A 19,283-nucleotide genomic window follows, 5' to 3' on the forward strand; every position below is an offset into this window, starting at 1 on the left:
AACTTATCAAATTTGAACTATTTACATTTCTACAAGGAAAAACTATAATTATATATATATAGGTATATGTATATATGTGTGTACATACATATATATGTCTATATAGGAGGGTATATGGGCGTATGGATATATATGTGAGTATGTGTACAGGTATACATAGACAGAGGGCACAGGACCAATTGAGTAGGAAGGGATGACATTTAAAAGATGAAATTAAGAGGTGAGAGAAGAATATAATGAGAGGCGATGGGGAGAGACAGAGTGGGGTAAATTATCTCATATAGAAGAGGAAAGGGAAAACTGTTACAATGGAGGGGAAGAACAGGAAGGCAAAAGAGAATGAGTCAATCTTATTCTCATTGAATTTGGCTTAGGGAGGGAATGACATACACACTAAAAAGGTACCTCACCCTACAGAATAGTAGGGAGGAAGGGGATGAGAGGGGGGATGATGGGAAAGGGAGGACAGGCTGGGAAAGAAGAACATTGGAAACACCCACTTTTTAAAAGGGAAAGGATGAAAGTACAGAATAGAAGAAGTCAAGGGTAGGATAGGATGGAGGGAAATATAGTCAGTCTTTCACAAGATAGCCACTATGGAAGTGTTTTGCATAACTACACATGTACAAACTATATTGAATTGATTTTCTTCCCAGTAAGGGTGGATGATGAGGGAGGAAGGGAAAGAATCTGGAATTCAAAGTTTTAAAATCAAATGTTTAAATATACATATAATAATAATAGCTATTATTATCATTATTATTATTTTACATGTAACTGGTAAATAAGATATACAGGCACTGGGGCAAAGAGATCTACCCTGCCCTACTGGAAAGTTGGAGGGGTGGTGGTGGAAGATATGGGAGAATGAAGATTGGGGAAGGGGATATTCTATGTGATCACTGTTTTGGGGTGGTGGGTAGCAGAAAAATGGGGAGAAAATTTGTAACTCAAAATCTTGTGGAAATAAATGATATAAATTAAAATTAAACATAAAATTTAATTAAAAAAAATAAAATAGAGATAAGAACCTGAAAAAAAAGATTAGGGGTGAAACCCAGAATATTTATGTCCTGTTTTACTGCAAAATTATTTCCAAAACATTGATACATAGTTATTGAATGACTGTAGGCCATTACTTAAGACACCGAAAAGAAGCATAACATCTGGGTGCTAGGAGGGATCTTGAAATTATAGGCAGAATTGCAGTGGTTTTCCCACTGAAGTAGTATAATTTATTGAATTTACTTATGATGAAACTGTAAATGGTTGATTAGTCTATCCAAGGCCTAAAACCATGGATGATAGTATTTTGCCCTAAATAAAAGACATTGCAGATGAGAAATTTTTCAGTTTGTTATTAATGGAAAAAAAGCAATAAATTTTCAAGATTGAGGGACTGATCCAACAAGGGATAGATCATTTCATGTAAATGTGTTCTGGAGGCAAACATAAACTATTCACCCATAACTTTGCTGTCTGTAGTTGAGTTATCTTGAGTATTTCTGAGTAGAAACTTTACCCAAGACATCATGGAGAAGGGATAGATTCAAACATGGGAAAGTAAATGATTTTAGAGATGAAAGACTCCCATGCGAGGGGGAACCTAAAATTTCATGAAGGATTTCAGTTAAAAAATCACTCCATTCCCTAGGTCTCAAAAGCCTTCTTTCTGCTCTGATTCTGGACTGGATGTAATTCTGGGAGTCCAAAAGACATATGACCTGATGATAAGTCTGGGAAAATTCTACAGTGATGGAAAAGTTCCAGGTTTTTCTATAATGACAGACAGTCTACTATTCAATCCCATCTAATAACTATTCATTAAATACCTACTGTGTGCTAGGCATTGTCCTTGGAATAAAAAGCAGAGATAACAGTCATTGCCATCAAGAAGTCAAATAGATCTCTTGTAGATCTAGTGAATTTTCAGTTATTGCTTTGTAGATGAATTCATGGACCTGAAGCAAGAAAAGGAAAAGTAAGTTCAAAAATAAGATTCAAAATAATTGAAAGAAAATAAAGGAGATATTGTCACATTTCATAAGATCTCTCCAGTGTTGGACGTCATGCAGGAATCAACTCAATCCTAGGGCTTATGGAAAAAAGCAAGAAATAATGGCTAACAATGACATTTTTTTTTTGCAAATAGTATTACAGGCTTTTATTTCCTTTCTGGTCTTTAATTTCTCAGCAAATAATTTTAATTAGTGCCACAGTATATGATGACCAAATATTTTCTGAAAGTATTTTCATAAAAGTTCATAAAAATCTCTACCATCCTGGAAGACATGTACGAATCAATCAAATCTCAGGACTGAATGGTGAAAAAAATCTATAGATGGCATTGACACTATAGCAAATATTAAGGTATGGTCATTCCCAATTGTCATAGGATATTTCCCTTCCTGGAGAAATGGAAATATTGCTGAGGTCCCAATATCTTTGGCTTAAATAAATCTACATTGTACCTTTCTAGACCGTCACTTTTCTTTCATTCTTTTGTTTTAACTCTTGAAATGTGCTAATTTAGTTTTTTCCCCATTTTTGTATGTTTCACATGTTAAAAGAATTTTAACATACCTTTTCCCCAAAAATTTTTAGTTCCAAATTCTCTCCCTACCTTTCTTTTCTCTTGACCCCATTGAGAAGACAAGCAATTTGACACTGGTTATATATGCAAAATACAGTTTCATCTAAATTATTCAGTTACCAAAACGCAGACAAAACAGAACCGTGAAAAATTATGAAAGTAAAGAAAAATAATCTTTGATCTTCACTGTAGCTTTGCCAGTTCTTTCTCTGGATATGGACAGTACCTTTCCTCATGATTCCTCCAGAATTATCTTGGATCTTTGTACTGCTGAGAATAGTGAAGTTATTCATAGTAGATTACCATAAAATCTTACTGTTCCTGTGTACAACGTTCTCATGGTTCTTCTCATTTCATTTTCCATCATGAAAGTTTTTCCAGGTTTTTCTGAGAGCATCCTCCTTATCCTTTCTTAAAGCACAATAGTATTCCATCACAAACATATACAACAACTTGGTCAGTCATTCTCTGATTGATAGACATCTCCTTATTTTCAATCCTTTGCCACCAGTAAAGTTGTTTCTATAAGTATTTTGATATGCATAGGCCCCTTTCCTTTTTGTTTTGTTTTTTATCTCTTTGGTTTTAAGTCATAGTAGTGGTATTTCTTTATGAAAGGGTAACCATGGTTTTATAGCCTTTTGGGAATAGTACCAAATTGCTCTCCAGAATCGTCTCCAGACATTCTTCACCAAGAGTACATTAGTGTTTTAATTTTTCCACATTCCTTCCCCGTCATTTGGTATTTTCCTATTAGCCAATCTGACAGGTGTGAGATAGTTGCTCAGAGCAGTTTTAATTTGCATTCCTCTCATCACTAGTTATTTAGAACATTTTAAATATGACTAGATAGCTTTGATTACTTAGTGTGAAAATTGCCTGTTCAAATCCTTTAACAATTTCTCAGCTGAGTAATGGCTCTTATTTTTATAAATTTGACACCATTTTCTGTATGTTTGAGAAATCCAGTATTTATCTCAGAACTCAGGGTAAAAAATTTTCCCAGTAATGATTACCAACTCTGTTTCATTCCATCCTATCTTCCTCCTGTTTATCCTACTCACTCTCAATTTTAACCTGCCCATTCTCAAAAGATTTTTGCTTCTAGTCAGTCACTTTTTAAAAAGGAAGACCTTTGCTCCTTTGTCTCAATAAACCCATACACTCGGTTTGTTAAAATGTCTTACGAAAAAAAGATGGACCTTGGTTTGTGTGAGAAGGAATGAAGGAGGTGGAAGAGATAACTTGGCAGTGATTGAACTCATTTTTCAATTTCACAAAGTCAGTCCAGTTTTCTTCAGCTCCCTATGATTACTTCAGTGGTGGAAAAGGAGCAAAGAATGAAAAGAATCACTCAACCTATTGAAAATCTACTAACACTTTTTCAACAGTTGGTAATTTTTGAACATTTTATTGATATGTTTTATTTTCACATGACCTACATTTCCAAAATGCCCCCCCCCGCATGTCTGCAGAGAATCATACCTCAAAATAAAGAATAAAGAAGAGGGGGAAAGAATAGTTCAGCAAAACTCATCTACACATTGCAGAAATGTGACTTTATATGTAGTGTCACATACACAGTTTATGTCAGAAGTAGGATTAATTAAAATTTCATAATGAATTATTCAATCATAGTTTACTAAATTCCCAAAGAAAAATTACTTGGTAAACCAATAACATATAAAGAATATCTATTTATTATGATTTGTTATTAAAGTCAATTTTCCTAATCAAAGTCATATTTTTATTGGTACAGAAATAAATTATGGTCAAATATCTCATGAAAAGATTTTTGTTACTATCTTTGAGAAAACAATACAAAGCACTCCACCAACTCCTTTTATTGCTTCCTTAAGGGAAACTTGTAAACCCTCTTCCTATTTATTTATTTATTTATTTACTTAGTTAAATATTTATTTCTCTATGTTTCTATTTATTTGTTTATTGATGAGGCAACTGGGGTTAAGCGAATTGCCCAGGATCACATAGCTAGTAAGTGTCAAGAGTCTGAGGCCAGATTTGAACTTAGGTCCTCCTGACTCCAGGGCTGGTGTTCTATCCACTGTGCCACCTAACTGCCTTCTCCTCTTTCTTTTTAATTACAACTTCCTCTGCTATTTTGATGCTGTTTGTCACCAGAATGTTTTGGCTGTAATGGCTGAAAAATCCATCAATAATTGTGCGGCCTTCTGAAGTGCCCACTGGAAATTATACACTAGAGCCTCCTTAAACCTCCTTAAACCCCTACTGGGATCCTTGGAAACCACCTAATAGGCTCCAATAGTAAAGAAATGTTTCACCTGTGTTGCTAAAAACATGCCACAGAATCCCACGGATTCAGGTCTGTTTCGCTTCAGTAGAAATAACACTAAGGCTTTGTTTCAATAAGAATAATACTAGAATAATACTGAGAAAGCTCCACTTCAATGGAAACAATGCTAACTCCTTAGAAACATATTCTGTTGCCAGCAATCATATTGTTTATAAAATTATGTCTAACAGAAAGCTCGATTCTGGCTTTCAGTCTGAGAGGCAGCCCCAGCTGGTTAATAAACACTCCTATCAAATTATAATTGGCGTAGCTGTCCTGTTATGTCTCAGTGTCCGTTACAGATTTACAGATGGAGGTTCCACCGAGATAGCCTTTGGCTCTGTTTTGACAGTGGACCAGGCTCCCTGGAGGGCCAGGAGAGCAGTCTGACCTAGGGGAGGCCACCGAGTGAAATTCCTCGGCCCCGGGATCACATTGCTTCCCTGAGCAGACCGGAACCTGAGTACTATCCAAATTCTTTCAATTCGATCCAAGAGTGTTCTGTTCAGTGACTACTCGGTCTGTGAAAGAGCCTAGGGTGTGATCACCGAGAACTCTTTCTTTTGGCCCCAGGTAAAGGTAGGAGCCTAAGCTGGACACGGCGGTATGGCCCCTACATGCCTCCAAGGTCAGGATGCTGATGGAGTGCCGGTTTCTGTTTTGTTTTTCTGTTTTTTTTTTCTCTCTTTTCCCTCTCTTCTGAATTTTGTGTTTGCTGTTAAAGTGTTACTGTATCTTAAACTGTCTATTTTTTTGGATTGTTACTAGATGTCACTGTCTCTGTGTTTTATTGTTTTGTGTATATCCTGTCTCTGAGATACTGGCAGGGAGAAAAGAGGAGACATTTTTCCCTTTTGCCCTGCTGCGGTTTTTTTTTTTTTTTGGTATAATCTGTCTGTCTGTGTAAAGAGATTTTTAAATCTGCCACTCTATAAGCCAAATGCACCCAAGCAGCCAAAGGAATGCTGTACCTGAACTAGAAAGATTGATAATCTCTTAAAGAAAGGCTGCTGACAGAAAAACCACTTCTTCTACTCCTTGAACTCCAGCCAAAGTTCTCGAAGTAGAAAGACAAATGGACAGAAAGAGAATGAGAAATTTCTCCCCAAAAATCTGTCTAAGGGAAAAGGGATCACTTCAATGATCAAAGAGAAGTAGATTTTCAAGCTGCACTTTGAAATAGGACTAACACTTAGTCCTTTTCTGGGTCACAGAAAGATAACTGTGCAACATCATTGGGAATATAGATCCAAGTAATTAAATTTATTCTGATTACTATTTGTAACTACAAAAAACTGAAGTTTAAGGTCACCAGCTTGGTTTTTCAATTGTTTTTATTTCAAAGTTCAAAATTAAGACCATGATTGTTACTGGTAAAAAGTTGTATTATATATGTTGTATGAGAAACAGTTTCTTTTAAGGTCTTGAAGTAGATCTGAAATTTTAAAGGAATGAACACCTAAGAAACGTTTATTTGAGCAAAAGGTCAAAAAGAGAAATCCACTAAGATTCTCTCCCCTGTGGTCCCATTCTTCTTAGCTAGGGCTACAGAGCCCTCCCCTGTCATCCAGCTCTGATGGAGCTGAGGATACAGTAAGAGGTCTGAACCATTAAGATTTTTTTTCTCCCTGTTGTCCTGGCTATAACTGAGCTAGGGCTGCAGTGAAGTTAATTTGAGTAAACTTCCTCCAAAAAGAAAAATGGGGGAAGGTACAGTAGCTACATCAGAGCCACACGGGCTTGTCATCTGCCTACCTGAAAGGTTAAATCCCTGGAATAGAATATTTTTTTTCTTTTCTCTGAATGACGTGGAAACAGAGAAGGGAAAAGAAGCTTGTGAAACAAAGGTACAAATACAAGTTAATCATTATCCCATATACTAAGCCTGGGATACATCTGAGCTACTAAAGTATGTGTTACATCTGAGCTTTTCAGCCTAAAATTATATTCTTTCCACAACCTAAATAGTTGGTAAAAGGGTACTTGATCTAACTTTCATTAGCAAGTTTTAGATCCCCAGGTACCCTGAAGTCCACCTCTCTAAGTAAGCAGAGCCTGAAATTTCTACTTCAACTTCCCCAAACCCTCTCCTCAATGCTCCAGGCAAATCAACCACCCCATAACCAAGGTCTGCTACAGCTAAGCATTCATAGAGGTTTATTTGATAAAGTATAAGCTAATAATGTGCTTTGAGTGTGGCAACTTTGGAAAATGGAGGGTTTCCCCCTGAAATATAGAGTTCACTCTGTACCATGAAGCCCCAACTTCAGTACCATCTAAGAGATCTCTCCCTTGCTGCAAATAATCACTTTGCTTGTTCCAGTGCCAAGGAATTAAAGAAGGTTGCTAAGGACCTAGATAATACTGACCAGAAACCTTGTCCGATCCAAAGATCCAAGGACTTTACTGACAATTATACATCTCAAGCAACTGAGGGAATTGAGAGGATTAGACTAGTCTGTTCTTAACTGGCCCTTTACTGATTAATCAGTTATTGTTTCCATGTTTCTTTGATTGAATACAGACACTTGAAGGGAATGGTTCACCAAATTTTCTGATTTTAGGCTATTGCATTTGTTCACTTTCCCTTTCCCAACTTGGAAAACTCCAAATCTTTCCTCCAGTTAGAAATCAGATTGCCTAATTTTGTAGCCTGGTTAAATTTTTTTTTTTTGCTGTTGTTTTTTGGAGGGGCAATTGGGGTTAAGTGACTTGCCCACGGTCACATGGCCAGTTTTTGTGTTAAATGTCTGAGGCCAGATTTGAATTCAGGTTGTCCTGACTCCAGGGCTGGTGCTCTATTCACTGTGCCACCTAGCTGCCCCAGCCTGGTTAATTTTTTCTTTTAATTAATTGGTCTTATTTGATGGTTTTTAATGCATCAAGTGTGTCTCCCCCTGTACCTGGGGAGCAAAACTGAGGAAGGCCTGGAAAAGATTTGTTTTGTAATTGGTGTCATTGCTTAATAAAGTGATATGCTTGGAAGTTTAAAAAAAAAACTTGTTAGTGAGAAACAGTGTGTTCTGAACCCTGAACTGACTGGTTGTGTGACCTAGAATAAATAATTTAACCCTGAGACTTAATTCATCTATAAAGTGGGGAGATGAGAAAAAGGGAGGAGAAAATGAAGTCAGAAGTCAACTAGCCTCTCCACTTTGTAAGATCAATCATTCTTACATGTAATTTGAAAAGGCAATTAATGTAATGTCATCTTGCAGTTTATATTATTGTTGTATTTCTACACTGTATATTGTAAAATCCAAGTGAGGAGAAAATTGTGTAAGACCAGTAGTGTTACTTTAAATATGTATATCTACTATTCAGAAAAACTGGTAAAACTGTTAACTAAGCTATTTTGGGCTAATGTTTTAATGTTAAAACGTAAAATTGTTTATTGATTATTGTATGAAAATTTGTTTGACTAGTTCTGCCCATTCAGAGCAGTCTCTCCTGCTTACAATTCATATAAATTTTTCTTATGTTGTAAAACTGTTAAATTGTCTAGAAATTATTTCCAGGCAAGGTCATTCAGCCTGAGAAAGGAAGTTTTAAATGAACCTAACTTGCTAAGAAGTTGCAAAAATTAAAAAGGATTTTTATAAATTGGCTTTTATATTTCAGAAGGAAAAGGAATTCCTTACATTACAAGATCTGATACATTTTATTGTTTATCACAGCCCCATGAGAATAGAAGTAATTATAACTGGCTCTAAGCTGTGATTGGTGAGGCTTGTTGTTTAAGGTAAAAAGCACTTGGGACCATAGCTAAATTTTATTTTGAGTCTGAATTTGGGTATAGTTGTCTGCATTAAATTAGCGTCTGAGAGGAAATGCCACTAACTACTCAGAGGAATGGGATCCTGTGCTGTCAACAGGTGGAAGTCTACATTTGGTAATGGCCGAAGGGACAATCTTAGCCTCTGTCTGGGATAGGATCCCTCCTGGCTCAGTTTACCCATAAGATTCCTTTGAAAAGGAATGTTTCCCACCTATTCCTGAGTCTAGCTACGAGCTGGAACAGATACTGCATGAGATGGAATATCTGTAACTGTACCTGAATTTACACAGAGCCAAGGACATTTTCTCCTGGAATATTTGGAATGTCACATGTCCCTGCCTTTTTCCTTCTATAAAAGGTTTCTATGCTCCGAACAAGTAATCAGTAAAAAATGTGAGCTTTTTATGTTAGCTTATTGGAAAATCTAATTTTATTTTTCATCTAGAAGTAGAATATGTATAGAAAATTTATGCAAACTGCTTAAGATCATTTAAAAGTTTTCAATTAACTTCCTTCACAAAGGTTTAGTGATCATTGAAACTGTTTTGAAGAAGGAAAATACCTTTAGAAGGAATTTTTAAAATCTCTAGTGTGATTCTAAGAGACCCACTAAAACTCCATTTGCAAGACGTTTCTTGCTAAATTGATGTAACAAATTGTAAAGCAGAAAAGAACTTGCTGTTTTAATCTGAATTTGTAGTTATTCTATCATCTAAGCAAGTGTTAATATTTGTAACTGAATACATATGTGTAAAATTCACTTCTCTTTTTAAAATTCTGTTCAGCACCCCACCTCCTATTGTATTTCGAGTGTTGAATGCTGTTATGTATGACTGTTAATGATTTACTTCTCAAGTCCCTCCAGGCTCCTTGAGACGTCCAAAACGCGGTTCGGGCAGTGTACCAGGCCACTCCTTATTCGCCACTCTAAGATCCTGCACACTCAGTGAATATCGGAGATTGGGTGCCCACCCGCAAACTACCCCGAGACTCCTCACTTGAGCCCCGTTGGACTGGCCCATACCAGGTTATACTGACTACCCCATCTGCTGTTAAAGTGACCAGAAGGAAAGCGTGGATTCACCGCTCCCACGTCAAAGTGACGACTCCTCCCAGCTCTCCAGACCTTTGAGTGGCAGAACCCACCAGTGACTTACAACGGAAAATCAAGAGACTGTTGTTATGTTCCTGCTTCTAGCGCTCTTGCCTTTAGTTGGTTCCAACCCCTACACTCCTACTTTGTATTCTTGGACTCTTACTAGGACATTTGATGGGATTCTAGTTTCAAAAATGTGACTCATGGCCAGCCCACACTTTTCTTTGATCTCTGTAACCCTGCTTAGCCCGAGATTTATGTTGTTTCCCTACACAGGCATGTATTTTGCGGGGACCGATGGTGCTGCTTGTGGAGCAGAAAAGCAGCCTTTGGTCAACCCAGTCATATGTCTGCCCTGAGTATGGGTCTCCCAATTGTGGGGGAACTGGGAAATATTACTCTGTCAATTGGGATTGTGTCACCATTGCTGAGTGGGTCTCCAGAGGCAAGTGACCACCACATTTCATTTTATTGTAATACCCTAAATCATGTAACCTCGTTGTCATCAGGTAAATTAGTCCATAAATTGGACTAAACAAACTTGGAAAATGGGGAGGACATGGGGAATTAGATTTTATGTTGTAGGAAGGGATCCCGGAGCTTTGTTCACTATTCAGTGCACTCTGGTGCCAAGGGATCTTACTCCCATTGGTCTCAACCCAGTCCTTAACCCACCTCCGGAAGTTGATCAAACTCTGCATGGGCCCACACTCTACCATAACTCCTGCAGGTTCAGGAATTACTTTGGCAAACTCCAGGCTACATGCCCACTCTTATACTTTTCATATTCTTGATACTGTTTCCTCTTTCCTAAATTCCTCAGACCCCAGCCTAACTTCTGACTGCTGGTCTTGCTTGAACCCTGCCCCCCCCGCCTTATTTTGTTGGGCTAGGTTTAAATTTGTCAAATGGTTTGACTGATCATGAAATTCAGTATTGGAAGCCTACACTCACCGGCACCGATCTCCCTGCCTGCTGTAACCTTGGCTTCCCCAAGCTTATGTTAGGGGATGTACAGGGACAAGTCTGGTATATTAAATCTAGGGGCTACGCCCTCCAGCAGTCACCTTATAAAAATCTTTGTGCTTCGGTGGTCAAGGTTTTTTCCCAAACAGGAATTTTCACCAAATGTTTTCTTAGCCCCTAAAAGTGCTTAGTTTACCTGTACCTTAGGCTTAACTGCTTGTGTACAAGAATGCCTCCTTGCTGGTAACTCCCCCGAATTTTGCATTTTAGTTCATGTCCTTCCACAGATATACATTTATTCAGGAGAAGGGGCTCGTGAACATTTTGGGCTACAAGCCCGCTATAAAAGAACAGTCCCCATTTTAGTCCCTATCTTAGTTGGTCTAGGCATAGCAGGTTCAGCAGCAGTGGGAACCACGGCCCTAGTACAAGAAGATAGTCATTTTGAAGTCCTCACCTCCCAAGTCTACACAGATATCCGAGACTTGGAGAGACAAATCTCCTACTTGGAGACCACCCTAGATTCCCTGGCCAAAGTGGTTCTCCAAAACCCCTGAGGTTTAGACCTCCTGTTTCTCAAGCAAGGTGGCCTTTGTATGGCCCTTGGAGAAAGCTGCTGTTTTTAGGTTTAGACCCCCTGCTTCTCAAGCAAGGTGGCCTTTGTATGGCCCTTGGAGAAAGCTGCTGTTTTTAGGTTTAGACCTCCTGCTTCTCAAGCAAGGTGGCCTTTGTATGATGCTTGGAGAAAGCTGCTGTTTTTAGGTTTAAACCTCCTGTTTCTCAAGCAAGGTAGCCTTTGTATGGCTCTTGGAGAAACCTTCTGTTTTTATGTCAACCACTCCGGGGTGCTTTGGGAATCTCTGGCTACTGTACGTCAACGTTTGGCTGACAGAGAGGCTCATCATCAACAATCTACGTTTTGGTACCAATCTTTTTTTTTAACTGGTCCCCCTGGCTCACATTACTTGTAACTTCCCTTATAGAACTATTACTGCCTAACTAACTATGTTAGACAAAGGATTCAAGCTGTTAAGCTGTTTGCCCTTCCCACTGCCTATGTCTCTATACAGGTTCCCCTGGACTCAGATGAGTCAGAGATACAACTATGAGCCAGTAAAAAGGGGGGAGTGAAGTGCCCACCAGAAATTATACACTAGAACCCCCTTAAACCTGCTACAGGGGACCCCTACTGGGGTCCTTGGAAACCACCTAATAGGCTCCAATAGTAAAGAAATGTTTCACCTGTGTTGCTAAAAACATGCCACAGATTCCCACGGATTCAGGTCTGTTTCGCTTCAGTAGAAATAACACTAAGGCTTTGCTTCAATAAGAATAATACTGAGAAAGCTCCACTTCAATGGAAACAATGCTAACTCCTTAGAAACATATTCTGTTGCCAGCAATCATATTGTTTATAAAATTATGCCTAACAGAAAGCTCGATGCTGTCTTTCGGTCTGAGAGGCAGCCCCGGCTGGTTAATAAACACTCCTATCAAATTATAATTGGCCTAGCTGTCCCGTTATGTCTTGGTGTCCATTACACGTCTGCTGCTAAGCTTCTTCCTCCACAGCTGCTTTTGCCCCTAGGAAAAAGCAAAAGTCCAGGTATGGCCAACAAAATCATTGCTATATGATAGAACCTACCAAGGTTGATGCTTCACTGACCTATCCTTTCTGTAGCCAGGATCATCTGCAGACAATTAGGAGGCATCAGCATAAGACAGATGAAGAAATTTAAACTATTGTCTAAAAATCCTAGTCCCAGTCCTTGACGTCATCTCCTTAAAGAAGTGTTCATTTTCATTTTTCCTTCCATCTTCTGAAGTCTTCCGCATCAATCATTAACAAAATGTGAAACTCTGAAAATAATAAAAATGGCATCTTCCCACACAGAGTCCTCGATCAGGATTCTGGAATCTCTGGAAATACTCCTAAATTTCCCTTTGTTGATATCAGATGGCTTTTGTGAGTCACTTAGAGTGGATAATAATGACCAGGACAAATAGATATCAGGAGGCCTTTTGTTCCATCCTAGTTCTGAGTTCTGGGAAGAGAGCAGATTTTCTCAATATTCCTATAAGACTAGAATTTTTCTTTAATATGAAATTTCGCCAACACTATCGGCTCTATGTAATTAATCTTTGAGCAATGTACAGCCTTCAGGGTAGATCCTCCCACTCCTCTTCCCAGGTTATCTTCATCCCTTGGAAATAAAGCCCCCCAGGAGCCACAGAATATTCCACAGAAAACAGAGATGTAAAATCAACTTGAACACTGAAGTCAGACTGTAATATGATTGACCCAAAGTTGAATAGGGAGTCAAATTGGCTTAACTTATTAATGCAAGCAGAAAATATAAACAATGACTCTAGGAGAAAAAAAGAAATTAATGAGATGGTTAATTCTAAAAGATCAAAGAAAAAGTAGTTTCCCTCCTGAGCAAAACAGATTTAATTGTATGCTCACATTTTCACCATGATAAATAAGAACAAGCAAATGCTCTAGAAATGCTGGCAGCAGCTGTTTTATGGGGTGTATAAGAGTCGTGTGGGGCAAGAAATTCTTCAAACACAAATAAATCCCCATCTTTCTTTTTTTTTTAATTTTGAGTTACAAGTTTTCTCCCCGTTTTCTCCCTACCTACCGCCCCAAAATAGCAGCCCCACAGGATATCCCTTCCTCCAATCTGCTCTCTCCCATATTTTCTCCCATACCCCTTTAGACTTTTGGAGTAGGGCATAGTGGATCTATATGACCCAGTGCCTGTTATTTCCCAATGACATGTAAAATAGTATTAATAAAGTACACACACACACACACACACACACACACACACATATTTAAACATTTGATTTTAAAACACTGAATTCCAGATTCATTCCCTTCCTCCCTTGTTACCCGCACTTACTGGAAATATAAGCAGTCCAGTACAGGTTGTACATGTGTGGCTAATGCAAAACAATAACATAGCAGATATATTGCAAAAGACTGACTATATTTCCCTCTCTCTTATCTCACTTCCCACTTGTTCTATTCTCTACTTTGATCCCATCCCTTTACAAAGTGGGTTCTTCCAACTTCCCTACCCCCCAGCCTGCCCTCCCTTCCATCATAACCCCTCTCATCCCCTTCCCCCCTACTATGCTGGAGGGTGAGATACCCTATTTAGTGTGTATTTCATTCCCTCCACAAGTAAAATTCAATGGGAATAGGGTTTACCCATTCCCTTTTGCCTTCCTATTCTTCCCCTCCATTGTAACCATTTTCCCTTGCCTCTTCTATATGAGATAGTTTACCCCATTCCATCTCTCCCCATTTCCTCTCATTATATTCCTTTCTCGCCTCTTAATTTCACCTTTTAAGTATCATCCCTTCCTGTTAAATTGGCCTTTGCCCTTTATCTATGTACACCTCTAAACATATGTACACACATTCACATATGTATTCATATGCCCATACACCCTCATACATAGACATATATATGTATGTATACACACAATTACATATATATATATATATATATATATATATATATTTCTATTCCCTTCAACTATTTCATACTGAGAAAGTTTCATAAGTTACAATTATTGTTTTTCCATGTAGGAATGTTAATAGTTCAACTTTGATAAGTTCCTTATGATTTCTTTTACCTGCTTACCTTCTCATGCTTCTCTTGCTTCTTGTATATGAAAGTCAAATTTTCTATTCAACTCGGATTTTTTTTTATCAAGAATGTTTGAAAGTCGTCTATTCCACTGAATGACCATATTTTCCCGTGAAACACGATACTCAATTTTTCTGGGTAGGTGATTCTTGGTTTTAATCCCAGGTCCCTTGACCTCTGGAATATCACATTCCAAGCCCTTTGATAACTCAGTGTAGAAGCTGCCAGATCCTGGGTTATCCTGATTGTGTTTCCACAATATTCAAATTGTTTCTTCCCAGCTACTTGTAATATTGTCTCCTTAATCTGGGAATTCTGGAACCTGGCTATAATACTCCTAGGAGTTTTCTTTTTGGGATCTTTTTCAGGAGGTGATTGGTGGATTCATTCAACCTCTATTTTGCCCTCTGGTTCTAAAACGTCAGGGAAGTTTTCTTTGAGAACTTCCTGGAGGATGATTTCTAGGTTCCCACTTTTATCATGGCTTTCAGGTAGTCCAATAATTTTTAAATTATCTCTCCTGGATCTATATTCCAAGTCAGTGGTTTTTCCCATGAGATATTTCTCATTGCCTGCTATTCTTTCATTTATTTGGATCTGTTTAACAGCATCTTGATTTCTCATAAAGTGATTATCTTCCATTTGCTCCAATCTAATTCTGAAGCAATGATGCTCTTCATTGAGCTTTTGAAATTCTTTTTCCATCTGGCAAATTTGGCTTTTTAAGGCATTCATCTCCTCATTGTCTTTTTAAGCCTCTTTTGCCATTTAAGTTAGTCTAATTTTTAAGGTGTGTTTTTCTTCAGTCAGGCTGTTGACTCTCATTTTTTTTACATTGTTCTCATTTCACTTCCCAATTTTTCCTCCATTTCTCTTATCTACTTCTTAAGGTCCTCTATGGCCTGTCACCAGCTCATATATTCCTTTGAAGCTTTTGGTGCAGGAGTTCTGACTTCACTGTCTTCATCCTGTTCCATACTTTGCTCCTTTTTGTCCCACAAATAGGAGTGTAATGTTGGAATCTTCTGTCTGCTTTGTTTGTTTCCTTTGCCTGGTCATGTCGCCCTCAGCCACTTGACCCCTGGGCTTTTTGCCACAGTAGGACTCTGCCACCAGACAGGGCAACTTTCATCCCAAACGCTGGGGTTTTCTCAGCTGCCTGAGGTATTAGATGGGTGCCCTCTCTGAGGCCTCCACACCCTCTGGCAAGCTGGTCACGCACCCCAAGACCTCCACCCTACACTGCAATCCAGATCCAAGCAGGTAAAAGCAAGGGAAATTACCCCGCAGACTGGTCACATTCTGCAGCCCAGGAGCTGAATCTGGCTGTGCTGGGCGTCTCAACAGCTTCATGCCCCAGGGGCAAATGTCAAAGCCCTCCCACTTACTGGGTCCCAAAGTCCAGACTGCACTGGCCTCTGACTTTGTCCTTCGCATCTATCCGTTGATAATTCTGGAAATGGCCACAGCTGCTGCTGATCTGGAGTCCCTCCGGCCGGTGGCTTGTCAAACCCACCCTGGGCTAAAATCTCCACCTCACCTGGGCCTGGGCTAGGCTCCCAGAGTGCTGCACTGGCAGATTGCTGCCGGACTGCCGGGCTGTCCTCAGTAGGAGGTTAGCTTCTCTGTGTCATTTTGTGGGTTCTGCAGCTCCAAAGTTTGTTCACAGTCCCCTTTTTACTTTGATTGGGGAAGGTGGAAGCCAGAGACGCTGGGAGGTCGTGTTTGTCCTCCCCCATCTTGACTCCATCCCCCTCAATCCTAAATCCCTGTCCTTTAAAGAAAACTAGAAATTTCATCCCATGGATGATATACCATGGTCATCTTTGGTTATGGTTCCATCTGCTCTGAGTGGAGCTGTGTCCATGAAGTGTGTAAAGAGGTATATTATTCCCCCCTTTGCTGCCATCTCAGCTGCTACAGACCTAGCTGTTGCCAGTCTGTGGGCTGCCAGCCATCCTGCTGCTAAATGACTTGTTGCTGCCTCACTTGCTGTGTGATTAGATGCTGCCAGCCCTGATGCTGCCCCACGTGTTTCGTCCAGTCTGCTGCCAGACCACTTACTGCGGAATCACGTACTGCCACTCAGCCTAATACCGAGCACCCAGACAACCATCCATTGTCCACACCATCATACCTTTTCTAAGGAATACCCCTCTTTATCTTCATCTATGACATCATCTGCAGAGGGAGAACAAGTTGACCCCAATCTCCTATGATATAGGGATGAAAAATCCATTTCATTGCATGCATATATCTCCTTTGCTTGTGTTACTTTCCCTTTCCCTTTTCTCTCAAACATGGGGCATCTATCAAACTTGAACGTGGTAGTTCAAAAGGGAACAAATTTCACCAACTCCGGAACCTCTCATTGGCATTCCAAAGCTTTGGCAAAATATTGTCAGAGAAGATGAGAATCAGAATGTTTCTTCCCAGCATTTCCTAAATCAAACACCAAAGAAAGAAAGTCAATGAAACAGAATTTTTTTTTCTTACATCAATTGTTGCTTATGTGATTTCTAGTAAAAACATGGCCTTTTGCCTGCAGAACCCACAAAATGACACAGAGAAGCTAACCTCCCGCTGAGAACAGCCCGGCAGGCCAGCAGGAATCGGCCAGCGCAACGCTCTGGGAGCCGAGCCCAGCACCACGCCGAGGCTTTAGCCCCAGGGCGGGCCAGCCAGAGGGACTCCAGATCAGCAGCAGCTGTGGCCGTTTCCAGATTTATCAATACATAGATGCGAAGGACAAGGTGAGAGGCCAGTGCAGTCTGGACTTTGGGACCCAGTAAGTGGGAGTGCGTGGCTTTTACCCTGGGGCGAGAAACTGCTGAGACCAGGCTGCCAGAGCCACGTGGCAGCTTCAGCTCCTGGCCTGCAGAGTGTAGGGGGACCAAGCACCAGTCTGAGGGGTAACTTTAACCTGCTTGGATCTGGATTGCAGTCTAGGGTGGAGGTCCTGGGGTGTGTGTCCAGCTTGCCAGAGCGTGTGGAGACCTCAGAGAGGGCACTCATCTAATACCTCCGGCAGCTGAGAAAACCCCAGGGTTTGGGATGAAAACTCCCCTGTCTGGTGGCAAAGTCCTTCTGTGGCAAAAAGCCCAAAAGTCAAATCATTGAGTGGCAAAATGAGCAGGCAAAGGAAACAAGGCAGACAGAAGATTCCAACATTACACTCCTATTTTGGGGATAAGAAGGAGCAAGGCATGGAACAGGAGGAAATCAGTGAAGTCAGAACTCCTGCACCAAAAGCTTCAAAGGGAAATACAAGCTGGTTAAAGGCCACAGAGGACCTTAAGAAGCAGATAAGAGAAGTGGAGGAAAAATTGGGAAGATAAATGAGAACAATGCAAGAAAATTATGAAATGAGAGTCAACAGCCTGACTGAAGAAAATATCTTAAAAAACAGACTGACTCAAATGGCAAAGGAGGCTCAGAAAGGCAATGAGGAGAAGAATGCCTTAAAAAGTCGAATTTCCCGGATGGAAAAAGAATCTCAAAAGCTCACTGAGGAGAATCATTGCTTCAGAATTAGATTGGAGCAAATGGAAGCTAATCACTTTATGAGAAATCAAGATGCTGTTAAACAGATCCAAACAAATGAAAGAATAGAAGGCAATGTGAAATATCTCATGGGAAAAACCACTGACCTGGAAAATAGATCCAAGAGAGATAATTTAAAATTTATTGGACTGCCTGAGAGCCATGACCAAAGTAAGAGCCTGGAAAGCATCCTCCAGGAAGTTCTCAAAGAAAACTGCCCTGATGTTTTAGAACGAGAGGGCAAAATAGAGGTTGAAAGAATCCACCGATCACCTCCTGAAAAAGATCCCAAAAAGAAAACTCCTAGGAATATTATAGCCAGATTCCGGAATAGCCAGATTAAGGAGAGAATATTACAAGCAGCCAGGAAGAAACAATTTGAATATTGTGGAAACACAATCAGGATAACCCAGGATCTGGCAGCTTTTACACTGAGGGATCGAAGGGCTTGGAATGTGATATTCCGGAGGTCAAGGGAGCTGGGATTAAAACCACGAGTCACCTACCCAGCAAAACTGAGTATCATGTTTCAGGGGAAAATATGGTCATTCAGTGGAATACAGGACTTTCAAGCATTCTTGCTGTAAAAACCAGAGTTGAATAGAAACTTTGATATTCAGATACAAGAAGCAAGAGAAGCATGAGAAGGTAAACAGGGAAAAGAAATCATAAGGAACTTATCAAAGTTGAACAATTTTTTTAAAGCAATCGGGGTTGAGTGGCTTGCTTGGAGTTGCATGGCCAGTTGTTGTTTCTGGGTGTGGTGCTGAGTGTCTGGGCCCGGATTTGATCTGGGTCGTCCCGGCAATGGGGCCGGTGCTCTTGCTTGCTGAGCCACCTGGGCAAAGTTGAACTATTAACATTCCTACATGGAAAAATAACAATTGTAACTTATGAAACTTTTCTCAGTAGTTGAAGGGATTAGAAATATATATATATATATATATATATATATGTCTTTATATGAGGGTATGCGGGCATATGAATACATATGTGAATGTGTGTATATACGTTTCCAGGTATACATAGATAGAGGGCACAGAACCAATTTAACAGGAAGGGATGATACTTAAAAGGTGAAATTAAGAGGTGAGAGGAATATAATGAGAGGAGATGGGGAGAGACAGAGTGGGGCAAACTATCTCATACAGAAGAGGGAAAGGGAAAATGGTTACAATGGAGGGGAAGAATAGGAAGGCAAAGGGGAATGGGTCAACCTTATTGCTATTGAATCTGGCTTGAGGAGGGAGGGAAATACACACTAAATAGGGGATCTCACCGTCCAGGAGAATAGGGGGGGAAGGGGGTGTGAGGGGGGATGATGGAAG

Source organism: Petaurus breviceps, unplaced genomic scaffold (assembly GCF_028583685.1).
Source record: "Petaurus breviceps papuanus isolate PSGF00001 unplaced genomic scaffold, PetGlider_PUasm1.0 90887, whole genome shotgun sequence".
Lineage (NCBI taxonomy): Eukaryota > Metazoa > Chordata > Mammalia > Diprotodontia > Petauridae > Petaurus > Petaurus breviceps.